Below are 13,508 nucleotides of genomic sequence, written 5' to 3'. Positions count from 1 at the left end.
GTCAAGATCCGTAGAACTTTATAGCACAAAGAGAAAATCTTAATGGATTTAAAATGTTAAATGTCAAATGTTAAAAAAAGTATGAAGGTGGGAGATCTCAAGGTAGAATGCAGACAATGGCCAAAGAATCTAACTCTTGTTACTAATGTGTGACATAGCCTCTCTGAGGACGGTGGGGGAAGAGAGGTGCTGACCTGTGAAACCTCAGGACCAAATAGAAACCGTTAGGCTAACTGCAAAAGGAACTGTGTGCGAGCATTGTCCTTTAGCTGACACAGTTGTTTCCCATGGGGCACGGGCCTAATAATTCTGAAACCCACTGTAAAGGTCTACTGAAATCAAACAAATGAGTCAATGGATGACAGATGGCAGAAACCAGGTTTCTCACTTTGGAGTAGGAGGTAACAAGTAAGCGAGAAGACTAGAATGAACCAGGTGGTATTGAATTAGGGTCTGAGACATCGATCAGAATTCATCTTTAGCTTCGTATGGATACTACTGCTAGACGTAGATGTGGCTGCAGATATGTGTGTATTCATGTATACTCGGTTTTAATACTTGGTTTCATACTTGGTTTCCTACTTCTGCCCCTGACATGGTCCAGGAGCAACAAATACACTCAGAATCCAGATTTTGGTCTCTAATACCGTTCTCTGATAAAAGAAACCAAGGCTTCTAGGAGAAATGACTGATTCTAGGGCTGGGTGGTAGGGGAAAGCCTGGGGCATATTATAGTGCCAGAGAGCAAGGATGTGCTTTAAAATAAATAAATAAATAAATAAATAAAAAGGAATGGGCCATGGGCCCTGTCAAAGGGACAGGAGAGCCAAGGAGAACATTGGCCAAAGCTGGAACAAAAGAAATAGCCCAAGGTGTAAATTAAATATCCATGAGTCCATACCAATGTAAATGAATGATTGAATAAAGAAACAGGGGAGAAGAGTCAAATCTCTAAGAAAGAATTCCAAATAGTTTTTGTAGCTCCTCTATCCTCGAGGAGGTGCAGACTTTTGTTTCCAAAAGGCACAGTGTGAAGAAGGGAGAGAGGAAGTAATTCTACAGTGGAGAAAACCCCACTCCAATTCTCAGGCTTTGACACTCAGGTGGGGACTTAGGCCATTGGTTTCCCTGATTCTCAGACCTTCAGATTGAGACTGAATTATACCACTGGCTTTCCGGTCCTCCAGATTGCAGATGATGGATCATGGGACTTCTTGACCTCCAATAACAATATGTCCATTAGAAAAATGGATCAATAATGTCCAGACAATGAGAAACAAAATATTGATGGGAACGAGCGAACCATTGCTATAGGCAACCGCATAGATGATGCTCACAATTGTGTTATTTAGGTAAGAAACATAGACACACTATGATTACTTTCATGCAACAATTTTTAAACATAAACCAGCATAGCTAATTTGCAGTGTTAAAAGTGAGGATCTTGCTTACCTCAAAGGGAGAAGTGAGGGTGTCTTAGCACCTGGTCTAAGAAGAGTCTGTAGGATTCCAGGGATTCTATTTCTTAATCTGGGTAGGGTTAGATGGGTAGGCATGGAATTTAGGTAACCTTCCTGTCCTAGCTCAACTGAGAGGAAGAAATTTTATGACGGTTTTATAAAACAGATTGTGACTAAGCATCCTAGCTTGACTCCAATGACAGCTTCCCCCTTACCAGCAGGCAGCCTGCTTACCTGGGGCAGGATCAGAGTCTGGAATGCTAACTCATTCAGAGCACTTATCTTATCATTGAGATCCCCAAATTTACAATTCAATTGATGAGTTCAGCTTTCCAAGTTACCTCACTAAAAGTCCAACTTAGACAAATTTTAGACACATGGGGAATTCACTCTGGAGGAAAGGTTCTGGAAAGAGCAGTGGTCCTACAAAGAAATTAGTGGGGCAACCATACTAGCAAAGAAACAAGATTTGAAACCATATAGAAAAAAGCTATCTGATCATCCCAAGCCATAAAATTTCATCCTGCTTTGAAGAGAGAATGCCAGGTGCCTACTATGGAGTGAGAGCAGGAGAAAATTTGACATTTTCCAGTACTTTTTAAACACTACGATTCTACTTCAATATTGCAATTCATATTAGCCTCCCTAGCACCTTGCCTTCTGTGACACTCCTTAGCTGAAAGAGCTTGGCCTTTAGAATCAGGGAGAACTGAATTCAATCGTGGTCGCCATCTCCCAGCTGTGTGTCCATGGCCACCTGACTGAACAATAGGCGTGACATTATGACTCTCTAACTGCGTGGCCCAAAGGACAAAGGAGTCATTTTTAGTGCCACATCTTGTGGATCGATAGGAATTGCAGCTGAGGGATTTCACTCAGGGATCACACCTAAGCCTAACCTGCACTGGGGTCATTGGAGGCTGAGGCTTGGGACCTGGAGCCTCAGCCCATGCCATGACTGGGTGAGACCTGGGGGTCGCGGGAGACCCCAAGAGTATTTTGCACACAGGAGAGACATGAACACTTAGAGCCCGGGGGTGAAATGTAGCAAATTAACAGCAAAGAGGTCTACGAAAGATTCTCCCATTCTTGTCCCCCTTCGAGAGGGGGACCCCATGTGCTTTCCCCTTAAATCTGAGTGGGCATTGTGATTCATTTTGACCATAAGAATGCCACGGAAGTGACCCTGTGTGACTTTCAGGATTAGGTTTTAAAAGGCTCGTGTTCTCAGAGCTGTCTCGCACCCGCCAGCCCCTGATGGGCTCACAGGGGAGTGAGTGCAGCCACATGACCCACACGAAGCAGCAACAGGGTCAAGCTGAGTCCAGCCAACCCCTGTGATAGGAGATGTAGTAAGCGTTTGAAGCCACTACGTTGTGTGATCATCAGTTACCCAGGAGCAGGTAACGGAAACCTGTAACTGAAAGAGGGTGGGGCTCTGTGACCAGAAACCACAGTGTAAACACATAGGAGGTGTGTAAACACACAGAGGGAACCATACACTTCTAGAAGACAGAAGTGCCATGGCCACTCCATTCCACCTTGGCTGCCCTCAACACACCTGTACCCTCCTTCATATATGTTTGAGAAGCATCTTCTTCTCAAAAAAAGAGAACACTATCCTATATACAAACAGAAATATACCCACTTCCTCCCAAAGACAGACAACCCCCAAACACTTTCAGTCACCACAGCTGCTTCCAAATCCACCTGTTCTGATCCAGCACCTCCTAGTTGGAACTAGTAGGACTCGGGTGTATTTTTCATGGTCTATCAATGTGTGGAATTATAATAATGTAACTAATCCTGACATACCCAGGACACGGTCGTGGAGGGGAGACGGGAAAAAAATAAGCAGGGTTCTCCCTGCTTTGGTAGAAAAGAGGAGGGGCAGTGCCTATGTCCACACAGCCATCCTGTTGGACAGGTGTCCTGAGAATCAATTGTTTTGTCAGTTCAGGGAGTTTCCTGATCGGTCAACCTGGCTGATCTGTCCAGTTCTGATCTCTGAAAGGCTTTCTTTTGTCCACTGTTCTCCTCCACCACATCTGAGTCAGGCCCTGGGGAGGATTCCCCTCCCAGGCCTGCAGTGACCGAGCAGACTACTTCCTGTTGCTTCACACACCTGGGAGTTGTGCAACCAGACCCTCAATCGCCGGGACTGAACCTCCTCCTGCATACAACTCCCCAAAGATCTTGGTCATCTGTTGGTCGGTGCCATTTCTGGAAACAACACTGGCTGGTAACCAAAGACAAGGGCTTCTTGAGTCAGAGGCCATACATCTGGATACACCCTTGACATTTTCGTTGCTTATTAATGGGTCTCAGATCTCTGCCCATTCTAGCAGGCCTCAGTTACATAGCTTCCACCTGGGTGGCTGGCATGCACGGAGAGACAGAGGTGATCTGCCCTCCACCCCTCTGCTTCAGAAAAAAATCTCTGTGCGCCCGTCATGCCCTTCCTGGCTTCTGAAGAGAGGCCTACCCCTCCCTTCCTTTTACAGGATTGGTTTGGACGGAAGGATGTCCCTTGACCACAGTGCAAACAGTGAAGGCCGAGAGAGGAAGGGAATACTTCCCAATGTTCCGACGTTTTCTCTGAAGTCCCCTAAATGCCAGCCTTTGAAAGTTCGAGGTATAAGGTTTAAGATACCCACTCTAACAATTCTCACAGACTGCTCTGTTACTCCTGCGTAAGAGGGCTGCCAGCTTCCTGGCTGCATCAGACAACGTCTCAAACCGTGCACCCTGCCTGACCCCGGGAGCCCTCTAGCACATGGCCTGTTGCTGCCAAGCACACATTCCCCAGTTCACAGAGGTCTTTCAGAGGAATTCAGCTAAAGGTAAATTAGGAAGGAAGGAAAGAAGGGAAGGAGAGACGGAGGAAACAGAGGCTTAGAGTAAAAGAAAAACCAACAGAGAAATCTGCTAGAGGCCTATCCAGATCTAGAGACTGCAATGACGTCATTGGGCACCATGTTTCCAACAGCATTTTGCCATTTCCTTGTGTGTTAGTGAGTTCGCCTCAGTCTCAGATGGGCTGTCTGCAGTGGTAGCAGAAACAATGCCTTCTGGACCTCCCACACCCCGATTGTTATAGCCCAGGATCCCCCCAAACATGAAGCCCCTTTCTTTCCCAGCATCTTCACATTGTTTTGCGAGCTTTGCTGGGCCTCTCACTGGTTCAAGGGATGTGGTTTTGCCCAGCACCTGGATTTTGTTCTTTCCCCTCTGCCGAGAAAGGCAGGAGCTGGGCACTGGCAGCCAAACTGGGCAGGGAGGATCAATTTTCCTGGGGAAACAGGGGTCTACGCAGAGACAATAGATGACCCCTAATCTCTCTAGTGGAGAAAGCATGTTTACCCTTTTAACCTGAGTTTGACCTGAGGTTTGTCCAGCTGGAGAGTGGAAAGAGAGTGTCAGTAATCACTTTTTGGCCTGATCCCAGAACAGAATTTTCATTCATTTCTGGGGGTTGGGTGAGGGGCAGAAGGAGCCGCAGGCTCATGAGCATAGGGCTCGCGGTTGCCTTTCCTGCTGTGGTCTTGGCTTCCCAATGCCTGGGACCCCATGGCCGAAACCTGCCAATGGCTATGCCCTCTCCAGCTGGCAGCTTAGATACCTCCAAGGACCACAACAAAGCTGCTCAGTGCCCTCTGCTGGAGTACAGAGACCCCCCCACCACCACCAGTGTTGTGCCCCCCAACCCCTGACCCGAAAGCACAACTGCTTTGAGCTTCTGATGTCTCAGCGTCCTGGGGCAACAGCCCCCTACCCTTAACTCGGGCCGGAAGACATAGGGCCAGAGGTGCACCAACCGTCTTGGTGACAGACCCCAACTGCGCTCCGGTCACTGCTCCTCTCCAACACATCCTTTGTCCTAGAACCAAATGTATATATTTATAAGTTCTCGTTCCTTCAGGACAGGCATTGGCTCAGTTACTCCTCACGCTCATGGGCACACAGATCCTGTGAGGACGCTGTGCTGGGCCCGCCTTTCACCCTCTGATCTAATTTGACTATAAGATGAATGAGTTCTTTCCAGACTTTAGCTCCACAGGAAACCATTGCTTGTGGTCAACTTTAATTCCAGGGAATTACTTGGTGGAGACTCCCTCTCCTTTCTGGACCCTAGAATATGCTCCAAAGTCAACAGTGATGTCAGTTCACTGTAACCAGCCATGATGAAGTCAGCAACAGCCAACGCTGCCGTGCCTCAGATGTGCTTCCAAATTTAAAGTGGTGAATAAAAGTTGCTTCTTTTTCACAAATATTTTTTCCCGGTTTTATTTATGTTTTTTTAAAATTCACGTGCTTAGTGCCAAAAATATGGAAAACGCACATTTATCAAGACGAAAGTGAGATCACCCAAAACCTTTACAGTTAACTGCTATTATCAGTAACTGCTGTGACTTGGAAAAATAAGCAAATTTCTGGGCAGGAAGTTAAGAGGAAATGTGAGCCCGGGCATGAGGTGATCAGTTTCCACTTACTTCATTATGATTTTCTGCCTGCCTTTCAAAATTTTGCCTCCAGGGCAGCATCCTTTTGAAAATGAAGCCACATGCTTCCTGGTCCGTGTCCGGTGGCAGAGAGAGAAGAAGCCCACCCACAGCCACAACGAACAGTCTTCTGTGGTTTGGATGGGTTAATTAGGCTCTGGAAAGAAAGAGGAGGTAAAGGGACATGGCTCAGTACACCACACTTATTTTGCAGGAGCTTTATGAGTTTTGAAGGGCAGCCTGGCCAAAGGGGACATAGACATTCTGGGGAGTAATTAACTGTTAGAAGCAATTATCAGCACGTACCTTGTACTTGCATTGTCACAGTGGCAGGACTCACTAATGCAAGGGTTCCTCATCCTCACCCCACTACTCGCTGTTTTTCTCAATTAAAGGCAGGTACTCGCCAGATTAGTTATGAGGAATTGTTAATGTCAAGTAAGAAGAGGAGATAAAGAAAATCCCAACATGAGAGATGAGAGGCTGGGAGAGAGATTTTAGCCAAAGAGGCTAAGCCGATTTCTATACTAAAGAGCATGGGACAAAGAGACGAGGGAAAAGGAAAAGCTCATGGCCTGGAAGCTTATAGAAGACGCTGGGGAAAGGGGCGCGCCTGGGTGGCTCAGTTGGCTAAGCATCTGACTTGATTTTTGGCTTGGGTCATGATCTCATGGTCGTGGGATCAAGCCTTGCATAAGGCTCTACAATGAGCATGGAACCTGATTGGGGTTCATTCTCAATCTCTGTCTCTGTCTCTGTCTCTCTTTCTCTCCCCCCCCCCCCTTCAAAATAAATAAATAAACATTAAAAAAAGAAAAGAGGTTGCGGAGAGAGGAGCATGGGAGAGATTCTGGAGCAGGTACAGAATCTGAATGAACAGGTTCAAGGAAGAAGATCTGGGCAAGCCTGGTGTGGATTACAACTGGATCCTTGCCAAAATTCCTCAGAAAACACGAGAAATCTTTGGAATCACTTTGGAAGATGGCGTTCGTGGCTGGACTGGGCTTCTCTGGCTGTGCCTTTATACAGGGCCTGGACCACCTGTGATACCGATTATACTTGGGTTACAGCAAAATTTATACAGTCCCTTGTTTCCACGGGAGTATAGGTCCTGGGCAGTAAAATGCAACTTTGTCTAATTAACGATGTTTGGTGCAGTGTCTGTCTTCATGTAGGCACTCGGCCAGTCGGTGCTGAATGAATTAGTGGAGATGAAGAGAAAGGACGGTGACTTGAATTTACTAAGCCCCCACAATATTCCAAATACCCTCTGCACAAAGTTGAGGGGAAGAAAGCTCAGAGAGGTCAAGAGCCTTGCCCAAGGGTACACTTTATGAGTGAGGCAGCCAGGGGTCAAATCAAGTCTGCGCGAATGAGGATCATGCTCTTTATATTATTCCACAGGGAGGAAGGAAGAAGAAGTCCTGAATGGGGATGGGGGGGGGGTTACTTATAGGTCAATGACTTTTTCCTGTTATATATAAGTTCTCCCCAGGGCCTGCTGGAGTGCGTTGAGTCTAAAGCTACTGCTGCCAATGCCACTGTTACCACCAGTAAGTGCCACCAGACATGATGTCCCCAGTACCTACAAAGACGTGCATTATACGGAGGATCAGGTGGTCTTCTATAGGCCTTAGAGCACCTGACTTGGAGTCAGACGATGTCGGCTCTGCCATTACTCACCATATAGCAAGGTCTGCACGTCCTTTGCGTCTCTGCAAAGTAGGACTAATTGGCAAATGCCTACATCACTGCCTTACTGTTAAGACTCAAAGGAAATAATGGTTGTAGAAGTTTCTCCTTTGATTGCTACTGTAATGAGGATTTCTTGGGACGATGTATTTATTGGAAAGATGCAGAAGGTGGTAATGGTGATCACAGAAACTACGCAGTGCACGCTCGTTGAATGAATTAGCAATGACCCCACACATGAGAAACTCCCTCCATCCAGGGACCCAGATGTAGAAGTAAATTGCAGAGAATCTTAGGGTCAGGGCTATGAGGGAGGTTGGTATGAGGAGCTGTGTGCACCGGGATATCCCTGCCTGGTCTCCCCGAAAGCCCACCAGGAAGCAGGGGCTTCCTGCCAAAGAGCTAACCCATCTGCCTGCCTTCTTGACAGCCGGCATCCACCCTATCAGTTGGTGAGTGGCATGTGTGTATCCGTTCAATTACAGAGCAGCTTAGTGTGTGAAAATAAAAGAAAATGTGTCATTCCAGGCTCTTGTCACTCAGGAAGCTTCTAGATTACCTGGATCCCTGAGGGCCCACCCAGCCACAGCCCTGGCCCCACAGGCAGTCTTCCCACACTGTGTGGGTGTTGGGAGAGAGACAGAGGCAGGAGGCCAAGCTTGTTTCTTCTCCTCCCTGGCTCTCTGCTAAAAGTTGCCTCCTCGGGGTGGGGGGTGGGGGGGGCACCTCGTAGAACTTCACCATGTGGATGGCCCATCTCTCACACTGTAACATGGGCTTCCTTCCTAATGTACTGTCCCATCTGTAGTGACTTGTTAATTTGTGCCTCCTTGTCTGTGGTTAGTCTCTTTCTGTGCTGGAGAAAGCTCCACGACAAGAAATAGGTCCCTTTCTTTCACTAAGGCATTCCAGTGCTTTCCAGCATGGTTGGCACATAGTAGGTACTTAAAAAGTAGTGATGAATGAGCAGACGCTAGCAATCCCGTTCCTAACTGCTCATCCAATTCTGGGGTCCCAGCTACAAAATCCGAACAAATGGCTACGTATCTCGTCTCGAACAAAGCTGAACAGATACATTCAGGGAATTGGCTGCTGGTGTGGCTTTATTTCTGAAGGGTTTGGTAGAAACAGGCCTGTCCTGGGTACTTTGGGCCTGACTTCCAGTCCCGTTGTGTCCATGGCATTGTAGGTGAACCGAACAAAGCACTTAGATCTTGGATTTGAGTCTGTCATGGTCAACCAGATGAAGCTGGATTAGGTAGTACTTAGTTTCTGGACTTTGAGGCTCCACCTCATTTCCTTCTTTTCCATGCCCTGTTTCTGTTTCTGCTCACTTGTTCACGGCATCAAGGCTGAAATCTTGCATCTGCCCTCCCCTCATCATTGAAAGGCAGTGCGGTTGCCTAGGGAGAGTGAACTAAGCAGTTAGACAAAACTGGAGTCCAGCCCAAGCTGAGTGAGCTGGACAAGGCTTAAAAAAAATTTTTTTTTACATTTATTTATTTATTTTTGAGAGACAGAGAGAGACAGAGCACAAGCAGGGCATGGGAGAGAAGAAAGGAGACACAGAATCCAAAGCAGGCTCCAGACTCTGAGCCATCAGCACAGCGCCTGACACGGGGCTCAAACTCACCCACCGCGAGATCATGACCTGAGCCGAAGTCAGATGCTCAACTGACTGAGCCACCCAGGCTTTTAAATACACACACCGTCAGCTCCATCGTTTGCAGATGGGGGTCATGACAATGCTGCATGTGGCACCTGGCACCTGGTACCTATTCAACGGGGTCACCGTCATAATCAGTATTTTACCAGTGAGAATATTCCAGATTTCATGGCCTTGATGTAACACGTAGAATTTAGATTCATCAAGAATCCGTGAATAATTGTTCATTCAGCTCACAGGTAACTGATATTTATTATTAACAAATGTGTGTGCTGGGATGTTCGTACATAGTTCGTTATATAATCCTTAACTGTCTATTTCAGAGATCGCACACACTGAGTCCCAAAGAGTTTACTCATCTTGCCTCAGGTCACACAACCAGTAAGATTAATAATAGTTACCATGTTTTGATGGCTTGGTATAAGTCAAGGATTGCATTTTGCTTATGTTTTATCACTTAATGCCTACAACAACCCACAGTGGCATGTGTTTTTATCCCCACTTTACAGATAATAAAACTGAGGTTCAGAGAGTTCCAGGAAGTTGCCAGGTTAATACAGCTAATAAGTGTCCAACCAAACACTGGAGTCCTATTCCAAGTGACTTCAAAATATCCCTGAACTAGGACTAGAAATTCTTGCTTCTGGCTCCAAATTGCCATTTGCTGTATTAGGTTGGGTCAGTGTCCTCTTCAGAAAGGATGCATGCCCCTGGATGGTTGATACAGTCAAAAAGGAGGTCAAGGTAGAAAGTACATTGTAACCTGTGAAGTGATGTGCTCAAGAATGACATTGTCAGTGCTAGTGTTAAAGGCTTAACAGTAGGGAACAGTGCTGTGGCCTTTCGTGGGACAGGGTAGCAGTGAACATGGCAGTTGTCAAGAGAGTTGTCATGGGACCAGTGGTAGTTATGTTAAGAGCTGAAGGATGGCTAGTGTTGCATACACCACGTGAGGGCAGCCCTAGCGTCATCCCCAACTCCTTCCTTTTGGCCTCTCTTTCCAGACTCCCTTGTAGATGGCAATGGCCACCATCTAATGAGATGTGAGTAGAAGTCCTAAGGTGGCACTCTCCAAAAGAGACTCACGAGCATCTGCTCCTGCACCTTTCCCTCTTCTTTCTGCCTGAGATATAGACACAGGCCTGGAGAGACTGCAGCCTTCATGTGCCCATAAGGATGTGAACAGGGAGATGGCAGAGGCTCATTGTTAATGGCTGCCGTGACAGCAGACTTTCATGTGAGACAAAGATACCCTTACGTGGTTAAACTCTTGTTACTTGAGTTGTCTTTTTTTTGCCACTAAAAGCATTCCCAACTGACACAGGTGAGGATCGCATAGGTGGGGGTCACAAATGACGGCAGAGAGGAGGGGGGTGCAGGAGAGAAGGGAGCTAAGGAAGCCATCTCACGTTGAGCCAGGATGCATGAATGAGCGGGCACCAGAGAGAGGGGTGGCTGCTGGCCCCAGACGGGGTCCCATGCTCTGCATTTCAGTCCATGTATTCCCCCAGCCCTTGTCATTACCAAGGGATTCCAAAGACTGTGCCTGGCCCAGAGTGGGGACTCATTCACTCATTCAGAAGACAGGTCTTAAGCATGACTGTCTTCCAAACATACCGCTAAGTGCTCCCCATGCGTGGCCTTACTTAATCCTCCCAACACTTCTGAAGGATGAGTGCTGTACTATCCTGTCCCCATTTATGGATGAGAAAATCAAGCCACAAAAACCACGTCCAAAGTGGCTGACCTAAGACCCAAGCCCAGGTCTTACTGGCTCCCAGTGAGCTTTAACTCCTGTGCCATATCTCACGCCAAACGTCTGCCCCTCTCTGAAATCAGATTAGACCTACCTATGCACAAAATTGTTCAGGCTCTTTTTGTGGTCCCACACGCCTACCTCTACATGGAATCAAAATATAATAGTTATATTGTCGATTTCTCCAGGGCCGTGGGCCCCTTCCCAACCAGGGACCAGACTTCCTCCAGCCTCACACCCCAGTGCCTAAGATGCTGTCTTCAGACAGCATGGCTTCCGGTTGGAAAAAAAAAAAAAAAAAAAAGAGTTAATTAATTAAACAGAGGTTAGTTTGGGCACAACCAACCGGAAGGTGCTGATTCTGAGTAGGACAGGGACAGAAAAGCTCCAGGCTCTAGTGACAGGAAACAAGAATGAGGTGATTCTGACCCTTCTGAATGATTAGCAGCTTTTCAGCTTTTTGCACCTTTCATTATACAAATTGTAATATTGCTAAACTCTTCACACATGCTGTGCCTTTGTCTTACGCCTCAGATAGGCGCTAAGATTTCTGGGTGTGGCAAAATTAAGAAGCCACCTTTCAGTGTGGCTCACGAGTGCTCTGTGAGATCTGGAACACGGCCTGTCCCCTCCCTGTGGGTGGTAAGCCAAAGGAAAGCAGGAACGATCACATCCTGAAGCAGGTGAGGACCGTGGATCTTGTTAATGGCCAAGACAACCGCTCTCCATGCTGGGCTGATAATCATTTGTCAACCTCTGTTACCAAAGTCTTAAAAAAAAGCTGATGTGAGTCACGAGGAGCTATTTTCATATGATTTGTCACCTTGATCTGAACGGGAAATGAATTGCTAAATATAAAATGCCGTTGTGCCGTGATTCAGAGCTCTTTCAAGCTGACAGACGTCGTAAGGGGATACGGTGTTTTCTCTCGTTCTCAAAGAATGAAGTCAAGGGGCCTGCCTGCTCCGTACTTTCTTATCAACCTGAACAGAGATGAGAGAGAGAATGCCGCCAAGACAAGCACGAGGAAGAGGTTTGTCTTTTCTGCCTTCAGACACTGTCCACGTAAGGAAAAGAGGCCGTAATCCACGTGCTCTGTTTCTAGGACAACAACGGCTGCAAACTATGATTAGCCTCACCTTCGGGTGCTACATCTCGATTTGTTTCCTTCTCACAATGCATGTAAATGATTATGTTCGAAAATTAGAATATATTACAGTCCTTCCCCACCCTCCAATACTGCCACGTAATTGTAGCCTATACAGGTTGCTTCTACTTACCTAAGCATTTCTGATTGAGTGTATGCAAATGTCAAGGTATTCCTCAAGGTATCTTAGGAGGAAAGACAGAATCCTTAAATGGTGGAGCTCAAATGGTGTTCAGCAGTTAGGCACTAAAGCTTAGGGGCTTTTTTGTTTGTTTTTTGAGAGAGAGAGCGCGCGTGGAGGAGAGGGACAAAGGGAGAGGGAGAATCTTAAGCAGGATCATGCTCAGTGCAGAGCCTGACACGGGGCTCAATCCCATGACCCTGGTATCACGATGTGAGCCGAGATCAAGAGTCAGATGATCACAGATTGAGCCACCCAGGTGCTCCGCTAAAGCTTAGTTCTGGGTGTGTGTGTGTGCACTGAGTGAGCAGAATGCGTAAGCATCTTGCCGAGACTCTTTGAGAGATACAACCTGAAGAGCGTCTAGTGACAGAGAAGATTCTCACTAGATATTTACAACCCAGTGGATTTGATATTGCACAGCGTCGTGGCCACCGGCCCAGGTTCTGGGTGTAGACAAATCCATGTGAGAATTCTGGCCCTGCCGCTGACGACTGGAGCAGCACTTAACTACTCCAAGCCTGGAGTGTGTGCGTGTGTGTGTGCCTATGTATGTGTGTGCATTCATGCGTGCATGTGTGTACGTGCATATGTGCCTGTGTGTTCACATGCATGCATTCATGTGTGTGCATGCATGTGTGTGCGTGCCTGCACGTGCATGTGCCTGTGCGTTTCATCTGGAAAATAAACATAGTGTTTTCCCCCTAGGGTTATTTTAAGTAGTGGATGATATCACTGATGTCACTCAATGTTTGAAAGTTCCAGGTATTGTGCATGAGACACAAAAACGCAGTCGATAGGTTAACTATTTGGTCACTAATGCAAGATGCAAATTGTTGGACATAACGTGCTGTTTCATTAGAAATGCTAAAATAGGGGCGCCTGGGTGGCGCAGTTGGTTAAGCGTCTGACTTCAGCCTGGTCACGATCTCGCGGTCCGGGAGTTCGAGCCCCGCTTCGGGCTCTGGGCTGATAGCTCAGAGCCTGGAGCCTGTTTCCGATTCTGTGTCTCCCTCTCTCTCTGCCCCTCCGCCGTTCATGCTCTGTCTCTCTCTGTCCCAAAAATAAATAAACGTTGAAAAAAAAATTAAAAAAAAAAAAAAA

At 46.9% G+C, this 13,508-nt stretch overlaps 1 long non-coding RNA gene across 2 annotated transcripts in view; it reads left to right on the top strand.

Moving 5' to 3' along the window:
* The window catches only part of LOC121043018 (uncharacterized), a 108,428-nt gene that overhangs the window by 77,835 nt on the left and 17,085 nt on the right, over nucleotides 1-13,508 (top strand). Inside the window, exon 1 of one of the 2 annotated variants that reach the window (XR_005796640.1) lies at nucleotides 11,880-12,109. The exons of the other annotated variant lie outside the window; for it this stretch is intronic. This is a non-coding gene — a long non-coding RNA (uncharacterized LOC121043018). Of the gene's footprint in view, nucleotides 1-11,879; nucleotides 12,110-13,508 lie in introns of those variants that run through there. 2 annotated transcript variants of the gene reach the window in all.

This window comes from Herpailurus yagouaroundi, unplaced genomic scaffold (genome assembly GCF_014898765.1).
Source record: "Herpailurus yagouaroundi ecotype Mexico unplaced genomic scaffold, PumYag 186, whole genome shotgun sequence".
NCBI classification, from domain to species: Eukaryota; Metazoa; Chordata; class Mammalia; order Carnivora; family Felidae; genus Herpailurus; species Herpailurus yagouaroundi.
This window is presented reverse-complemented; position numbering and strand designations above follow the sequence as displayed.